At 48.6% G+C, this 18,835-nt stretch overlaps 1 protein-coding gene across 2 annotated transcripts in view; it reads right to left on the bottom strand.

Annotated features, from left to right (window-relative positions):
* Nucleotides 1–18,835, bottom strand: part of NTN1 (netrin 1) — a 208,264-nt gene that overhangs the window by 5,083 nt on the left and 184,346 nt on the right. The window lies entirely within an intron of this gene.

The following is an 18,835-nucleotide window of genomic DNA, read 5'->3' as shown; positions in this document are numbered from 1 at the left end:
AACTCCAGCTAATAAAGCACCTGAGACAAAGACCCTTCACCTCTGGTGACCGGCCTCTGGAAGGAGCAGCCAAAGGCCAAATAGCTTTGTGGTGACCACATGTGAAATGAGCTATTGAATGACGCTAAATCCCCCGGAACCAAAGTCCATGTTGCAAAAGCCACCACAAGAGTCACTGCTAATTAACTACTCTGCAAGCCGTCTCTAAGCAGTGATGCCAGCCATTGCCTGGGCCATAAAGAATGCACTCCGGTCATACCCCCAGGCATGGTCCCAGCATGTCAGGGATGAGACTTGTTAGTGAGATGCTTGGAGAGAAGTTTTGCCCTGCTGCTCATGAGGTACTATTCTGAGGCTAAATACAGGGCATCAGGCACCAGGGCCATCAGTCCAGGAGACTTTCTGAGCACAAACGTCTGAGACACTAGAATTAACCCCTCCCCCAAAGTACTTCTTGTGGAGCTGTGGGGGTTGCTGCACACACCACATGTTTGAGGCTGAACCGTAAAAGCAAGGAAGGGAAAAATGCATCCCCTCTTCTCTGCTCAGGCACCCACCTTACCATCCCTGCACCTACTGTACACCACAGAGCGTGCACTAGTGCCTTAACACCACCCCCTGGGTCCTTCTGCCCCAGGCTGTTCTCCCCCATAATCCATAACTGGTAGGTGTGAATGTCTGGGGCAGTGGTACAAAGGGCAATGGGACCTGGCAGAAAGGACTGAGCTTTGGGGGTCAGTGGAGGTTTCAGCCATATGGGATAGGCTCACTCCTAGCTGAGAGTGGCAATTAGAGGGACCTGGTTCAAGGTGGTCATTTGACTCATGGCAGGGAGAGGGGCTACAGGGAGACCTCCACCAGCAGGTCAAGGAGGAGGCAGACATCAGCAACCCAGGTGCAGAACCTCCAGCATCCTAGCAGGGGGTGTCCCGCAGAGTCAGGGAGTGTGTGGCCTGGGTATCAGGAAATGGTTCCTGGAATGGGGTGTCAGGGATGGAAGCCCCAGTGCCGGTGACTAGAAATGGGGCTGTGGGAAATGCTCCTGCCCTGTAGGGTCATGGGCTGGCTGATCTGACAGGCCTTCATCACTCCTCTCTAAGTGGAAGGAAGAAAGCTAGAAATATGCTGCCCATGGGAGTCCCGGTTCCAACTAGTGCCCAAGTGCTGGGCCCTGTATATAACACTCAGATACACCCCAGGTGCACCCAGGGCACAGGAGTTCCATCCAGCCCCTCAGAGCCTTCAGTTTGCTGCCGTAGCTATGGAGGTACCTTAATCGGTGTGGCCCATGGAGACTAACAATGGAACAAGCCAGGGCCCTCTCTGCCTGATGGCTCTGTGACCACTTCGCTGCTTGGTTTCCATGGGTGCTGATCTCTCCCAATAAGCCGTTTGTTTACCAAAGGGAGTACAAGTAGGAGCAAGTGTAACAGTCTAGGACCATGGAGAGATGGCTCCTTAGCTGATGTAAATCCACACAGTTCAAACGGCTTCAGTGGAGCTACGCTTGATTTATGCTAGCTCAGCATCCGGCCATTATTATTTCTGGTAGAATTATTGGCAGGCTCCTGTTGGAATTTGGTGAAGCCCTGGCCTCCAAGGTAGAAGCCTGTATGGGCCTAGGATGTGCTCTCCTTTGGACCATCCTGCCTTCAGATAGCTCAAGGTGGAGCTCTGTGCTGTGATTCCCTCCATTATTCAAAGCACTGCTGCTGCACCCGGGGGGTAGGGTGAGGGGCAGGGACAAGGGCCAGGGGTGCCGATGATGCACACGGACGAAGTTCAGAGTTATTCATGGTTCTTGTGGCGAGAGAGACCCATCCAACTTTTCTCTCAGATGTTTCTGGGCATCCTGAACTTTGCACTCCGGGCTCCATGTTCCAAACCCAGCTATGATGGTAACCGTTGCCATGTTTGCCTCACCAAGGGATTTGACGCTCATTATGAACTTTGAAACAATAAATAAAATAAAAAGTAAATTGGGTTCATGTTTGACTGAAGTCATGAAGGTAACCATGGTGACAAAATGCACCCCTTCCACTTAAAGCAACAAGGGGAGAGGCGGGGTGGTGGTGGAATAAACCATCCAGAACCCTTATTTTCCTTGGACAGAGCTGGCCAGGACTGTGCAATGAATTTCATTGCAAGATATTCTCAACATTTACTCAGCAAAACTGCTGCTTGTTAACCTGCTCCTAGGGCCCATTGCCTTTTCCCCGGGTACTGGAGGGCTGGGAACACGCAGCAAAGAACAAACACAATTCTCACACACACCCGCAGCACAGCTAGGTCTAGAATCCTCCACTATTGGAGCAGCTAGAGCGCCTCGAGGTGGCACTAATGCGCTTATCCTCCTTGTACATCTGCCACTAGGCGGCAAGGTGATCTCTCACACCCAAAACCAATCCTTGGCAGTGCGAGTTAGGCATGTACATGAAGGAATGGCCATGCTCCTAAAATGGGAGTGGCAAAGGTACCTCAGCGCCTAACTCCCACTGAAATCCATGGGAGTTAGGTGCCTAAATATCTCCCCTAGATTGTGACATTGCAAGTCACTGCTTTTAAGATGCTGTCCCCTGTACAGGCCACTCCTGGGACATGGAGAGGTCATCATGGTGGATGATGTGCTACATGAATCTGCATCAAATCTGCTATTGAGTCTGATACCAGAGCTGCTCTGAAGTGGTATGTGGGCCTATTGTGCACAAATCACCAGCATTTATGGAACATACAGCAGGCCCGATGCGCACAGGACAAGCTCAGATGTCAGAATGTGCCTCAACACCATGACTTTGCAGCCAGGGCTGCTGGGTTGGGCGTGAGAATGGCCCTTGAAAATGGAAGGCCTGTTACATGGCCGTGAGTGAGTGAGAAGTGGGATTTTTGTGGCTGGAGAATTTGGGCTTGGGGGTTATCTTGACTGTCATTCATCATTTGTTTAAGTTTTTGAGGAATATTTTGCCTTTGCCTTGCAGATGAGTGGGATTATCTCAGGAGAATGTAAAAGTTTGATAGCAGCCTGCAGCTCTGCATTATCTGGACTAGTGGCTCAGTGTCCTAAGACATCAATGTCTTTCCAGACCTAAACCTGAACTGCATCACAAGTCACGTGAGTATGGTGACCCCCATGTGTGTACATCTAGCCATGTCGCCCAACCAAGAGGCACACGGACACCATGAATAGTCTCTGGTTAGAAGAGGCTCTTCTCTGGAATAGCAAAGGAGTGCAGCTGGTCAGGAATGTAAAGATGCTGATGGAGCTGGAGGAGACCTGGTCATGGCATGATGGAGAGGGTGCTACCACTCAGGACAGAGATGTGGCCACAGCGCTGTGGGGGGATGCAAGGGAGTGATGTGACCATACCTTTTGGGGGATTAGCTGCAAGAGAATCTGGGCTGGCCCAAGGAAATCAGAGTGGGCCAGCAGAGGGCAGCTTGGGTAACTGCTGGGACAACTGCCCAATCTCCTTGCACAACTGGCCTGTTTTCTGGGAGAGAGTCACAGCCCAGGCTGAGGCAGGGTCTGGTAACAGCACTTTCTTCCCAAGACTTGATTTCCCCATTGGGAGGCTATTACAGGATGCGTTTAGCAGCTGAGTTAACTGTCCAGCATCTCCTGCGAACTCAGCCTATTCCCTTTTTGAAGGAAACAGGATCCAGGATATCTCCCACAGCGATCTCTCTTCGCAGGAGAGAGGACACACCTGGGGTTATATTGACCAGCTGCGCAGAGACCAGGTGGCTGGAAGACAGTTTAGACTAGGACAGCCTCCCCATTAACAACGCAGGACTTCAGCCAGTATTAACAGTACAACATCCTCATCCCTCCTCCCTCCCGGCCAGTTTGTTCCAGCTGTTTGGACAACGTGCTTTTGGAAATAGCTGCGTGTTCAGAGCTGGATCCCGGCTTTTGCGACTGCTCAGATTCGGCGATATGCAGGGGAATTGGTTTGACCCATTCGTGCATGGGCCTATCCTGCACTGAGCCCAGGGAGCTGGTCAGCACGATCTAAGAAGTGTCTCCCCTTTCTAGCTGCATCCTGGCACCACTGAGCAAACAAGACATTGTCCTTGTGTTCACCTCACTTTCTGCATGGGAGAGAAGTACTGTACCTGGAATGGAGGTGAACAAGCCCTAAATCCCAGTCTGACCCCAGGGTTTCAGCCTCCCTTCTCTGTGGCCCTGGCCTGTTGCATTCGATCTGAGGCAGCATCTCAGGTGCCATTCAACTGCATTAGAAACTCAATAAGTGGATCCGGCCCTTCCAGAGCAGAACACTAACCCCACTGCCCGAAACATGCATGGATGTTACCAGCTGACTCCACACAAGTCTCATCATACCGCACCCTCCCAGTGTAACCCTCCATCTTCACAACCCCGCTATTGGTGTCAATGGCTGCCCAAGGTGTGCACAGCATGGGATGGGAGGGAAATGGAGTCATGTAAGCCTCCTCCAAGCTGCAGAAGTTTAAGCTCCTTCCGCTTATAACCTGGGGACTACAGGAGGGGATAGTGCATCTGAGCTCAGCCTGGCTGTGGCAACTCCGAGAGGAACTGGTCCAGGGGAGTTGTAACCGCCTTCCTTTTTAGGGGACAGGAAAGGAAAAGGTCTCTTACTATGGAGGGGAGGGATCTGTAAAGGTTGTTGAGTAGCAGCTATTGTGCTGTCTCGCAGAACAAACCGCTCCTCCCCTATGATGCTCACTCATGTACTTGCCAAGAGTGCAGCATCCTGCACCCAATGTACATCAGTCTGGGCTTAAATCAACAAGGTCTGAACATCGGAAGTCATGCTGGGAAAAGGAGCTGGGTGTCTGCCGATCGCCCAGGGACCTAGATTTCCAAGAGCATCAAAAGGTGGTCCCGACGTCCATGAGCAATCTGGGATTGCTGTCTTCTTAGCACTTCCCTGGCCGGGCTCTGGTTTTGTCCATCTTGTCTGCAGAGGCCATCTGAGGCCGCAGCACTGATTGGCTGCTGGTGCCAACACCACCAGCCAGCTGGAAAGGCTGAAGGTGGAAGGAAAATCAGCTGGGAGTCAGCTCAGAGCAGTGGACTGGAGCTGGAGCCCAAAGTCCCTGGTTTTATTGCACAAGACTCTCTCCTGCCAAGGGGAAGCACAGGCTGTTGGTCGGTTACCATCTATTAAATTTGTATTAAAAATCAACCAAGCCCTGGGCAGGGATGGGGCAGAGACTCCTTCATGGGGGTGGTGCTGAGGAGCAGTGCTTGCAGCTGGATCTCAACTTTCCCAAAGCTGAGGGAAAGGTTCTGGCTTGGTCCACTGTAAAGAGATTGGCTTGAGCCAATGTTTGGCCCCAGATTTGAATCTACACAAAGTGCAAGGCGGCTTGGATCTGGGGGTTGGTGCAGGCTCATCTCTCCTAGCACTGTTCAGCAATGACCCCTATTGCTAATTGCAGCCCACTGCTTATGGTCTTGTAAGGATATGCTATTGAGATCTGCACAAGCAAAGGAATGAGGTAGCGATATAGGGCTTGAAGGCTGCGAACTCCAAAGCCATGAAGTTCAGGTGTTCATAAGCAAGAAGAAGAATTTTGGATGCTTCTCTGTTCCTTTGGGAATGTTGGGATGAGGAGGTGGTTCTTAGTTTAGCTGAGCCAGTTCACCAATCTCTGGCTGGGGTGTAGAGAGGTAGAAATTTAGAGATGGGCCAAACCAAATCCCCAGACCCAAACACCCAGATCTGGATCTGGCAGATGATGGGTAGTTTGTCTCATATCAACAAAGCCCAGTGCATGTTTCTGATCAATGTTTTGATTGGCCAAACAGGGCTGTTCCACTCCTGCCAATCTCCCACTTCCTGAGCATACAGGTACAATGCAGTGCTGGTGTGTGCCTGTGTAAAGATGAGATGGTTCTTTTTGGCCTACATTATGTGCAGAATCCATGATCCAAAGGTTCAGTTCCTAGTCTAAGCAAGTTCAGTGCAGAAATGGTGCTATCCTTTCAGCACCACAACTGACATTTCATAGCCCAAGAGGAGACACCAACAGGTGCCATCCGGGCACTCTCAGCAAGAAAATGGGAATGTCAGCTGACTGTTCCTGGGAAATCCCTCGCTCAGTTTTGGATACTGTCGTTTATGGGACACAGGGAGGGGAAAGTGGAATGATGGTGACATCTGTTAAGACATTCAGCAGTGTGCTGCGCTGCTATCTCCCATCCCTATGGCATCTTTCACACTGAAGGACCAAAAAGCACAGTGCAAACTACTACTTGTATATTGCCGTATCCTTTCACCCACATGCAGTCACCTCCGGTGTGGAACGCAGAGGCTGTTTAACAGTGCCTAATAGCACTACTCCAGCATTACACAAAGGTGACGTTACATCATGATCTGAAGATAGCGTGAACAGGCCTCTTCCTGGTCTTCTATCAGAGGATGCAAAAACTAGGCCCTGTGATTGACAAGGGCTTTCTTCCAGCTCCCTTGAGTTTACACCTGTGTTCTGATACCTGCAGGATGCTAGACTGTGCCTGCCATGATTCAGAAGGTCCAGGATCGATCATAGTTCTTCCATGCTGAAGAGCTGGTTTTGATCTGGCTCAGGTGCTGAGTGGGATGCAGTGCAGGTTATGAAACATCTTCAGCTACACCAGATCATTGCATTATGCACTAGCTTCAGCCCCTTTGTGAGACAGTGTCTGGACCTAGCCAGTAGGGTGCTGGGTACTGGTGTTGGTTCTGATCCACCCTCCAAAGGTTCTGGGCTGGACTGGAACCTCCTTATGGAGGAGGGAGGCTGCTCTCCAGAACTTGATGCACTGGGCTGCTTGATGTTTGTCACTCAACCACCTCCTTCTGTTACCACCAGCCCCTTTTATCGTTTGCATGCCCACTTCTGTGGATGCTGCCTCTGACCCAGCCCATGTCCGTTTCTTTTTGAAATGTGGCCCAAACAGAACACTGTAATCGCACACCTGTCCTGTGCCCAGGGATCCACTCCACTGCCATCTTCGCCCAGATGCTCCGCTACAAGCCATCCACTCAGGCAGCTGATTGAATATATCTCAAGTTGAGCACCAAAATTGTAGGTCCCCCAAATGTCTAAAATCACTTCTGAAAACCCTAGGTCATTATCCCTACTCAAAGCTCACCCAGAGCAATGGAACCAGAGGTGCATTATAAAGCCCTATCCAACTCCTTTGGTTACCAACTGCCTGATAAGAGTTTTCGGCAGCTATTGTTCACCCAAATAATTCACTGCACATGCTACTTGCTTTGTTATACTTATTTAAAGCACCAGTTCATGATATAGATACACAGTCATTTCCAGGTGGAGAAACCCATCCATTCACTTAGTCCCTGTGCCACTTTCACCAGAAGTGAATGCATTTCAAACAGGAGACAAACACCGGCTCTGGGCCCTGAGCTCTGCACAGAAAGTTAGTCTCCGTTGCTGCCGTGAACTACCGTAGGGTTGCCAGATTGGTGATGCGTGGTGCAGTCGGAATTTCCATTCATAAAAATGTCAGTGTTGTGGATTCAGTTTCAACCCACAAGGAGGGAAGGAAAACTGCTTTCATTACTCGAGTAATGGAGCATTTTGAGTGGCTGCATGTTGATGAAACAGAGACAAAATCTGGAGGCACCTTCCTTTGCCTTGTTAACGTGTTTTTCTTTTGAAGAGCTGTCAGTCAAATGAAGCTCATGGCAGCTGTAAGCAGAAAATGGGGGAGGAATGGGTGACCCTGCTGGATGTTGCAAAAAGTTGACACAACATGTCTCTTATTTTTGTCTTTCCTCTGATGAGGGAACGGTTGACTTCCAGGAAAGTGCCTCGCGGGGAAATGATTATGCAGACTTCATGAATTTATTTGCTAATTGTGAGCTGAGAGGAATCAATAAAACCAGAGAGAGGGAGAAAAAAATCCACTGGAAGTTACAGCACTGGACAGGAGACAAAATAAAGAGAAATCACTTTATGGGAGATCCAAGCTGGCTCAGCCCAGAGGATGTAGTCATGCCACTTTTTCCGTTTTCCAACCTGCCTTTGTAGTTCAACAACGAAACACTTTTTTGATTGGATTTTATTTTTTGCCTTCCAACCTCTTGATTTACAATGCAGCCTCTCTGTCAGTCTGTCTGTCTGTAAGATTTACCGTGAGCCAGGTCAATGCTGGAGGGATGCAACCTTCATTATGTAGGTTGAAAAGAAGACCTAATCAGCCACCCAAACAAAAATCTCTGACCTGTTTAGATGACAAATGAACATTCAACCTACTGAATTAACACTTGTAGGAGCAACACATCTGCATAAAAAACCTCATACACAACATGATTTAATGCTAAAAAGTTGGGGGAGGATGAAAGCTGGTAAGTCCACAAATACCTTAAAAATTGCAAAATATATATTGTTTTTAAAACGCGCGTCATGAGTGCCAGATGCTTTCATGAAATCCGAGCTCTGACCACATATTTCCCAGACTAGTGTGAAGGTAAGAAATGGTGAAGATGAGCCAGTTTTTTTATTTTTTTGGAAACAAGTCTTTCCAAAAAAACTTAAACCTTTGGCCGGCCCTGATCCACACTGACAGAATGGAGAAAATGAATGCGAAGGAACTGTACGGAGGTGGTTACAGGAACCATGGTTTGTCTAAAAATACAGGCTGTATATTTTGATGTCAAAGTCCTCTTTTTTTTTTTTTTTATTAATGAAGTGGAAGGACTGAAGGCTTAGGTGAAAGCTTGGCTGGCACAGCCACTGCTGTTTTCTTTGACAGAAAGTTTTATGCTCCAACCTTGCATCTAGAACATGTGGTTTCCCTGGAGCTGAAGGAAAAGAAGTGGCCTTTCAAATATTGTTTCCTAACTGGTAGGTGACTGTGGCCAAACATCTGTCACCCATATCTGGGGTTCCCAAAGGAAGTTTGTGCAGTCAGAAGGGGAGTGAAAACTCACCCCTTTGCCTTTGGTTTTACAGTGGTAGCATGGAGTCACCTTCCCAGTCACCAGGGAGGGCTGAGTTTGGGCAGGACGATCCCCCAATGGCATATTTAGATGGACTTCTGTGCTAGGGCATGGGGAGAGACTTTCACTGTCTGTCTTTGGAGCAGGTGGTTGGCATGTTAGCTGGGACCCAGCCACAAAGGTCAGGGGGTCAGTTTTCAAAAGTGCCTACATGACTTAGGAGCATAAGTCTGATTTTCAAAACTGACAAGAGCCCACTGACTTCAATGAACCTTTAGCTTTCTAAGGGCCAGATGTTCAAAGGTATTTAGCAGCCTAAAGATGTGGATAGGCATCTACTGGGATTTTCAAAAGCACCTAAGCAGGTGAGGTGCCTAATGCCCATGGAGTTCATTAGATCAGGTCCCAACCTGCTTCTGGAGCCTAAGTCAGGCGCTTTTGGAAATGTCACCCCCAGATCACGAATGCACACCCCTAGTGTAAATGAGCTGCTTTGGTGCAAATTACTCTTTTTAACTGTCTGGAGTAAATCACACTGGGGTAAGCCTTCAGGGCAGCACATCTGCATTGGTGGTTGCACCAAGGAAATGGCATTGCTTTAGTGTACCCCAGTGCATTAAAAACACAGGGCCTAAGACTCAGGGAACAATTCCCTGTTGCCCCGCAACTTGTGACCTCGTTTCAGTGTGCAATGTTAGCAGGCCGGGTTTCATACCCACTTCCCACTCATTTGCATGGATGTAAATGATGACATAAGTTGCAGGCTAACATGACAAGAATAGTCATAAGCAATAATAATAATGTTGCTAGTGTTATAAATTGCCATAGACAAGTTGTCACCTAGACAAGGTGCAGGGCAATGGAAAATCAGACACAAATCTTCAGACTCAGATCCTCAAAGGTGCCTAATTTCCACTGAAATCAATCCCATGAGAGTTTTGAGGACCTCGGCCGAAGTCCAGAGAGAGGCAAAGGCCCTGTCTTGGTTAGGAGAAAAGGTGCTTTTCCAAGGAGCATTAGCAAATATGGTGAGAACCACTGAGGGCACCCACTGCCTCTCACCTGTGCAAGGCTATTAGCTGTATGTGTTGTAACCCACATCGAACCCAATTAGGTGCTTGTTTCCATAGCTACATGTGTGCTGCGTATCATAGGCAACTGAGGCATCAAACCCACATCTCAGACTGTTCTCCTCAACTCCACCTCACTGACAACCACCCAGCTCACCACACAGCCCGTCTCCTCAACAGCGTCCCTAGCCTCATGTGACCCTAAGAGCCCCTCAGTGCCAACTGGCCAGAGCGATGCAGGAATATCCTGCTCCTGGGCTATACATTCTGGTTCGCCAAAGAATATCATGTGAGGTCTGAAATGGTCATTAATATCATTGTGAAATGTACAGACAGATGCTATGTCAGGTGTTGTGTTTCTGCTGGTACTACGTCCCTGCAGTCTGTATCAAGAGCAGCACTGACAAGTGGGTTTCTGCTGGACACAAGATGTTTATTCCTGTCTCTGTCACTCACATGTATATTAAGCGTTGTAGGCCAGCACAGTGGAAGCTTCATTTGCATATGAAGTCAGTGTGGGCTGGGAAGTTAACAGGGAGGGTGCACACTGGAGAATAAGCTCCAGGGGCTCATCCTGACTCTGGGAACGGACCATGAACTTTGAATCTACAAGGAGAAGGCCAGGGTAACACCCTTTCTCCTGCATCTGCGAAGCGAACAGTGCATTGATAGTCATGAAAACAGGATCTGAAAATGCCAGAGGACATTTGGGGTAGGATAAAATGATTTTGCCTGCAGGTTAGCCTGCAAGGGTTAGACTGTAGGAAGCATTTATAATTTGGTTTCATATGTAACCCTTTTCTTACCATTATCCCTGCTCACCCTCTCTGAAATGGTGATCTGTGATAATTGACAGCTGGTTTCACTATAACTATATCTCAGTGCTGTGGTATTAAACGAGCAGTGGTGCCTGTGATGAATCTCACATGCTGGTGTGTGCACTGGTTCCTTGGGGACAGAAGACCTGCTAGTTCTGTGAGTGCTCAGTGGAGAAGGGGCTGGGTGCTACAGGGGACCACCTCAAAGGGGTGCAGGGATTGGGGGTTCACCTACTGTTAGCCTGCAGGGCAAAGCCCAGAGGTGCCTGTTGGGTGGCTAACAGGCTGGTGGTGTCCGGGAGCTGTCACACCTTGTCTCACTGATTTTTCCCATTGGGCCTCATTGGCTAGGCCAGCAGGTCTTGTCTGAAAATAGCCTAACATCAAACTCTGAACCCAACAAGAGGAAAATCAGCCGTGTGCATCGCTGTGGGGTGGGGAGATAGAGGGGTGCGACTGCAACGTGGCCTCTGGGGCAGCTCCAGTGTTTTTCAGTCACTTGGAACCTCCCAGAGGGCAGAGAAGCCAGTGATAAATGTCACTGCCGGGCGCTGTGGCCTCTCTGCAATGCTGATCCCGCTGCGGTGGCCCATGAGCCCAGCACCCCGGTGTCGGCAGACAGGCCATGCTCCTGTTCCACAAGGCGATTAATGGTGGCAGGGAAGGTATTTACTCCACTGGCTCCTGAACCATTCCCCCTGACACAGCTGGACAACCACGGCCTAGGGCATGGCCTTGTAATGCTTCCGATCTCAGTGCAAGCTGCTGCTGGGCACCCTTGTGGAGTATGATCTTATCAGAGCCCTTTGGGGTTGATTAACAACTTAACTGCCTGGCCCCCCTGGGAACTGGCTTGGTGAAGCACATGGCCAGGGCAGCGCAGCAATGCTCAGGAGAGAGACATGCACTTGCAGCCCGTTCCTCCTCCCATCGTTGCTGGGAGGCCCAGCCAGCCAGCAGGGAGATCAAATCAGCATTTAGCCAAAGGAAGCTTTGACAAGCCAGCTGGTTAACAGGGCTGGTAACCTCTCCCAGCAGGGAAGAGGGGAACTTCCCGCTGCAAGGCATCACCCCCATTGCATTCACAGTGGTGCTCACACGGCAAGCCACAAAGCCCACCCGATGATCAGAGGCAAAGTGGATTAGTCTGAGCCCTGGCATAAGAAATACACGATGGGCGAAATTGCTGTGATTCGTAATTGAGGCGAGCTGTTGAAGCAACCAGCGGGTGCCCCGTAAGCAGCCATGTGATGCTGCTAAGTTCCAGCAATGTACCCCCTGAGGGGAGAACAAAATCAAATGAGTCACAGCTTTCACAGAGCTCTGGCTGCAGCCTGGGCTGATGACACCGGTTTTCAACACGGAATGGCTCCTGTCCAGTTCCTGAACAGAATACCTTGGGAGCGCACAGCTCCAGCGGCCGAGAGCAGAGCAGAGCAGGCATCCCTCTGGCTGCCTTCGCCTGCTTGTGTGCTTTGGGCTTTGAAAAATCAGCTAGCCACCTTCTTCTTAACCTCTCCCCTCGCTCTGCATTTGCAAAACTGGCTGTGGCTTTCCAGGCTCCCAGCCAGTGGCGTGGGTACCCGGGCAGGCCCACTGCTATCTCAAGCCAGTGAAATGTGCAGGTGTGGTTAATTCCACAGGACAGCGCCTCACTTGGATCAGCAATGGGGATTCTTTCCTTAGACCAGTGAGTCTCAAACTTTTGCACTGGTGACCCCTTCCACATAGCAAGCCTCTGAATGCGACCCCACAGTCTACATTAAAAAAACCTTCTTTTATATTTAACACTCTTATACATGCTGCAGGCGAAGCAGAGTTTGGGGGTGGAGGCTGACAGCTCGTGACTCCCAGGTAATAACCTCGGGACCCCGAGGGGTCACGACCCCCAGTTTGAGAACCTTTGCGTTAGACCATTTGCTCCATTTATACACTCCTCCCTCAGGCAAAAGGCACATTGGCCTCGATGAGATGTCGGTCTGACTCAGAGTCAAACCAGAGTAAAGACTTTGTTTGTCTCCAAGGCCTGGTCTACACACACAGTTGCCTGGGTTTAACTAAAGATGTGGTGTGAAACTAATTCAATTAAACCAGTGCAGCTTTGTGCGTGGATGCTCTTAACTTGCTGGAAACCTGGTTTATAGCTGTTTGGCTTGCCCCCGCAATTAACCAGTTTTGAACTGATACAAGTGTGTCCACACACTGGTTTGCACTGGTTTCACTTAAACCCCGATGTAAGTGAAACCAATGCAACTTCCACCTGTCGCCGGGCCTTTTATTGTGGTTAAAGCTCTCAGAGATACAGCCCCAGAGAACGAAATGCTCTGCTTAAACACAGGACAGGTACAGCACAGGCGGCTGCAGGGCCAGCCACCCAACCCTGCACAACAGCACTGACGTGCCTCAGCCAGGATGGTGAGGTACTGCCCCAGAGATGGGAAGATGCTCAGTTGTTATGGGCCATTCTGCCCTAGGTCCCTCTGAAGTTGTGGTGGCATGGACACCTTGTCACTGGGAGCTGAATCGAAACCCACCAAATTTTACTTTGGACATACCCTGAGACAGCCACCAGATGGCAATACGCTGCTGTGGTCTTTAAACAGGGCAAGAACTGTCAGCCCCTCCCAGCTGAGCGCAGGTTACAGCCTCATGTGGCAACGAGGATGACGTGAGGACCTGATATGTCAATTAAAAAAAATAGATTTTAAAAAAATGTTGGAGGCCATCATCATAAAAGACCAAACGAAAGCAGCACTGTCAACCCCCAGAGTTCAAAAAGCTTGAGTCAGGTCCTGAAAATCATGAGGTTGCCTTAAAAAAAATCAGGAAATTTTCAAATATAACCAATTTGGGGTTCTTTTTATTTGCCTTCTGGTTCCTGAGTCTTTAGGGTCCCTGCTTTTAAGCTTTTCTCCTCAGCTATGATACTTAGAAATTTACTTTTTAAAAAACAAAAACAACCCTCCCCCCAAAAATGGAGCTTCTGACATAATCACAGGACTCCAGAAGCTAGGGCTTTAAGAAAGGCATCAAATAGTGTGAGAGTTGGCAATACTGTAAAAGGGTAACATTTCCTAAGATGTTCTAGCTTCAATGTTCATCTTTACCTATTATTTTTAACATTATCATTAATCAGGCAGGCTGAACTTACTGCTGGGTGGTGTGTGTATGTGAATTTACTGCAGAGAAAGTCTTGGTATCTTGTGGAAGGAGTCTCCAAAGAACCCTAAATGGCAGGTACTTGATGGAAAATGCCACCATGCAAACTGGGGTGTCTAGCAGCTCATTTTATTGTGAGTGATAACATATTAAGGGAAATACACTGATTGCACAGGATTACTGCGATGCTTAATCAGCCAACATTTGTAAAACACTCTGAGCGCCTCAGATGGAAGCTGCTGGCGAAGGCTAAAGTGTGGCTGGGTTGCATCCTGGAGAATGCCAGGATGCAAGCCCTAACTCAAACCCAGTGGTGGCTCAGGGCCAGGTTCCACGTCACCCAAGCACCCTAAGTTCATGAGGGTTTAACCTGTTTTTATAAGTGACACACGTACCAGTTTACTCAATAATAAGCCTGTCTATGGGCACCACACCACCATTCCTGTGGTAGCTTGGCATCCCACAAACACTAATGTATTTACCCTCATTGCACCCTGTGCTGTAGGGACGTAACATCATCCTTGTTTGATAGCTCAGGAACTGAGCCACAGCGATCATGTGACTTGCCCGAGGTGTCACAGGAAACCAGTCGCAAAGCCAGGATTTGAACCTAAATCTAGCCAACTTTAGTCCAGCCCCTTATGTGCATCTGTTCGGTTTTCACTAACCAGGCTTGGAGAGTGAAAATTCTGCTGTCATTGAAGTCAATGGCTGTTCTGCCACAGATGGCAATAGCAGCAGAAACAAATCCCAGTAATGGCTCTGATCCTGTTCCTAGCTCATCTAAACTCCCCACGTTTAAGGGCAATCCAGTCAGATGGTTCTGGTTTCATCCTGCCTCTCCAGCAGCATTCATACCAGTATTGGAAGATGGCGTTCACCCTGCAGCATTGTTTTATTGGTTAGGTTCACCCGTGTCATACCAGTTTAATATCAGAGATTTATGAGGTTTAATCTCTTGCTGTTTGACCCATCCAGGGCCTTTCCTTTTCGCACGGTCTAATTCATTCTTGCGCCAGTTTTATTACAGCCCTGGAGGAGCAGGTTACCTCAGTGTTCCTCTCCCCCAGAATTTTCCTTTGCCACACAGCGTTCCAGAGCATATGGACACAGTTATGCTGGGGATTTCATAGCAATTCACTCCCGCTCCGTGGACTTTCCCCCTGCATTTAGAAATATGGTTTCTCCACAATAATACGGAGAGGAGGTCTCTCTTCTGGAGAGAGGCTTTATAAAAAGCAGAGGTATGGGTTAGCCCCTCACGCTCCCAGTCTGTCCCTAGGGGCCTCCTCAGAACGGATCGGTTTAGGTTTCTATGTGGAATACTTTAAAAAAGTTGCCTTTTCAAAACATATTTTGATTTTTCCATGTGTCGCTGCCAAGATGCCTTTCAACAAAGGGGTGACTAACTGAAGTCTCAGTGAAGGAAGGATTTTTCCAAGAAAGGGCAGAGTGAGAAGATGATCTCACCTTTTCGAATAGGATCCCACCATCTCCCCCCCACCCCCAGCCCCTCTTCCAAATGTTGATTGGGAAGGGACTGGTGAGTCAAGGGAGTGGGGGTGGGCCAGCAGACGAGCAGCACGCTGTGTAACGTTTGGAAGGCCACCCCCCCATCCCACTAATTCCCCTCACTCCCCTGGGTGTGCTAAAGGGATGTGGGTGTTGGGGGGTCACTTCCTGCTACACTCAGAAAGGGGCTGAGTGCTCTGCTCTCAAGGGGGCACGGGGCACAGGGAGGGCAGCTTTGGCTCTTGCTTTAAGAAGGAGCTTGTGGTTGCCGCCCCTTCCTGGGCAAGCGAAGCTGTTCAAAGCCGAAGGAAACTCGTGTGCTAGGCTGGATAGCGTCAGGTGCGGCGCAGCCCCCGAGATGTCAGTGGGAGTGGACAGGATCGGGTCCCTCTGGAGAGGCAGGAGGAAGTGCTCACTCCTAGTTAGGTGACACCGTTCACACTGGGATCCCCACGAAGAGGCTACAGACCTGCTCCCTCTGGCTTCAGTTGTGCAGGATCGGGCCCATGCTGGGGCAAAGGGAACCCTCCCAAGTGAGGTCAGAAGGACTGTGAACAAGAAGTCTCAATGTCCAGGGTGGGTAGATTTATTTTTGCATTTGGAGAGGAAGGGGGGGGTGAGAGAGAGAGGAGGGGGAGGGAGAGAATGTATAATGCACATGTCTGTAAGAATTAAGAGATTAACAGCTCTGGAAATTGAAACCCTCTGTTTATTCACAGGCCAGGTGTGGCGCAGCACAAACATACCGCGGGGCAGTTAATCTTTCCTTCCCTGGCCTCCTAATGACCTCAGCTTTGAGCTGGAGGTGCTACCTTCTCTAGAGGTCAATACCCAGTCACTTTCTATGCTGACCCAGGCCTGTCCTCAGCCCCTCCAAAGCCACCAATTAGCACAAATCCTATTGTGCTAGGGAATGGAGCCGGGAATCCCTACAAACACAGCCTGTGGTTTTGCTTTCTCCTTCATGGCTGCTCGGGGTTTGGCTTCACTGGGCCTGGTGCCAGAGCCTTCAGGTGAGGACAGAGCGCCTGGGACTGCCAAAGAGATTGTAATGGAGATTCCGAAGCTGAGCTGGAAATGACAGAATCCTTCCCTCCTCAGAGAGTGGAACAGCCAGAGCCTCGAGGGATGGAAAAGGGCTATTTAATCCCATCCATCTCCCTGCCAGCGCCAGACTGGCCTGTCCAGTTCTGTGCTAAGTGGGCCAGGCAATAGGGGGATCCCTTAGGAAACTTATTCCATGGGAAGTTTATATTCAGTCTAAAAGTCTCTGTACTTCACTAAATTATTCCTCTGCCTCTTTGGACTTCAGACCCTTCTAATAACCTGCGGATTGTTACTGTGTTTCGGGCTATGCAGATTTAACTTCTTCAGCTTGGCCACATGAAGCCATAACCACTTTGGGTTTCTTTTCTCTGAACTCCATCCGACTTGCCTATCTCTTTTAATAAATAGTTGCCCAGAAATGATCACAATTGGCCCAATTCTCTTCTCCCTCCCAGCAGGGTAAAACTGGAGTAACTCCAGTAATTCGGTACCTAATACCATTGAGGATTTGGGCCAAGGCCGCTAGAGATTTGAGCAAGAGAAGAAAAGAAGCAGGTAAGAAAAGAAGCAGGCTAATATTCCAGAGCTGCAGAGAGAAGGGCCTGGGGCTTTGTGATGATGTGTGCCTCTCCATCTGCAACCCCAAAACTAGACTAGCCCTTTTCCTTTTGGCCGCTGCATCACATTGCATATTCAGGCCTAATGTGTCATCCGTTTTCAGCTTGAGGCGCTCTCACTCTTGCTTCCCTCTAGGTTGCTCCTTCTCACACACTAGGTATGTGTCATGCTATTTCTCCCAACATGTATTAGCAGCTGGGTTCCAAACCAAATCTTGTGGTGATATTTCTTGCTCAAATCTCTAACGGCCTTGGCCCAAATCCTCAATGGTATTAGGTACCGAATTCCCATTTTCAATAGGACTGAGACACCTAAATACCTTTGAGGATTGGGATCCTTATCCATTGCCCACTGACGCCAGTAACGAGACTCCCACTGACTTTCATAGGCCCTGCCTCCCTTTGCGTTATTTCGCTCCCCTCCCTGCTCCTTCACAGATTCATAGATCCCAAGGCCAAAAAGGACCATGTGCTCATTTAGTCTGACCTCCTGTACGACACAGGCCAGAGACCTGCCCCAAAACAATTCCCAGAGCAGAGCTTTTAGACAAACATTCAGTCTAGATTTAAAAATTGTCAGTGAGGGAGAATCCACCACAGCCCTGGGTAAATTGTTCCAGTGGTTAATTACTCGCCTTGTTAAAAACGTACGTCTTATTTCCAGCCTGAATTTGTCTAGCTTCAACTTCCAGCCATTGGCGCATGTTAGATCTTTCTCTGCCCACTGTTGGATTGAAGAGCCCACTGTTAAATAGTTGTTCCCCGTGTAGGTACTTATAGGCTGTAATCAAATCAACTTAACCTTCTTTTTGTTAAACTAAATAGATGGAGCTCTGTCACTATAAGGCAGGTTTTCTACGCCGTTAATCAATCATTCTTGTGGATCTTCTCTGAACCCTCTCCCAATTTATCAACATCCCTCTTGAATTATGGATGCCAGAACTAGACACAATATTCCAGACACAGTCACACCAGTGCCAAACACAGAAGTAAAAAAATAATCTCTGTAATCCCACTCAAGGGTTCCCTGTTTATGCGTTCCAGGATCGCATTAGCTCTTTTGGCCACAGCCTTACACTAGGAGCTCATGTTCAGCTGCTTATCCACCACAACCCCCAAATCTTTTTCAGAGTCACTGCTTCCCATCCTCTAAGTAGGGCCTACATTCTTTGTTCCTAGATGTATATATTTACATTTAGCTATAGTAAAATGCATAGTGTTTCCTTGCAGCTAGTTTATGAAACAATCCAGATTGTTCTGTATCACTGATGTGTCCTTTTCATTATTTACTACTCTCCCAATTTGTGTCATCTACAGATTTTATCAGTGATGATTGTATGTTGTCTTCCACGGCATTGATAAAAATGTTAAATAGCGTAGGGCCAAGAACCGATTCCTGTGGGACCCCACTAGAAACACATAGTTTACAATTACATTGTGAGACATATTGGTTAGCGAGCTTTTCATGTGTACCATGTTAATTTCATATCTTTCTAGTTTTTTTTTAATCAGAATATCACGTGCTACCAAGTCAAACACCTTGCAGAAGTCTATGTATATTACATCAACACTATTACCATTAGCAGCCAAACTTCAGAACTAGATATCAAGTTGACAGGATATATTTTCCATAGACCTGTCTTGACTGGCATTAGTTATCTTATCGTCCTTTAATT

This window comes from Mauremys mutica, chromosome 12, assembly GCF_020497125.1.
Source record: "Mauremys mutica isolate MM-2020 ecotype Southern chromosome 12, ASM2049712v1, whole genome shotgun sequence".
Taxonomy (NCBI): domain Eukaryota; kingdom Metazoa; phylum Chordata; order Testudines; family Geoemydidae; genus Mauremys; species Mauremys mutica.
The sequence above is the reverse complement of the archived record's forward strand: the minus strand, read 5'-3'. Positions and strand labels throughout refer to the sequence as shown.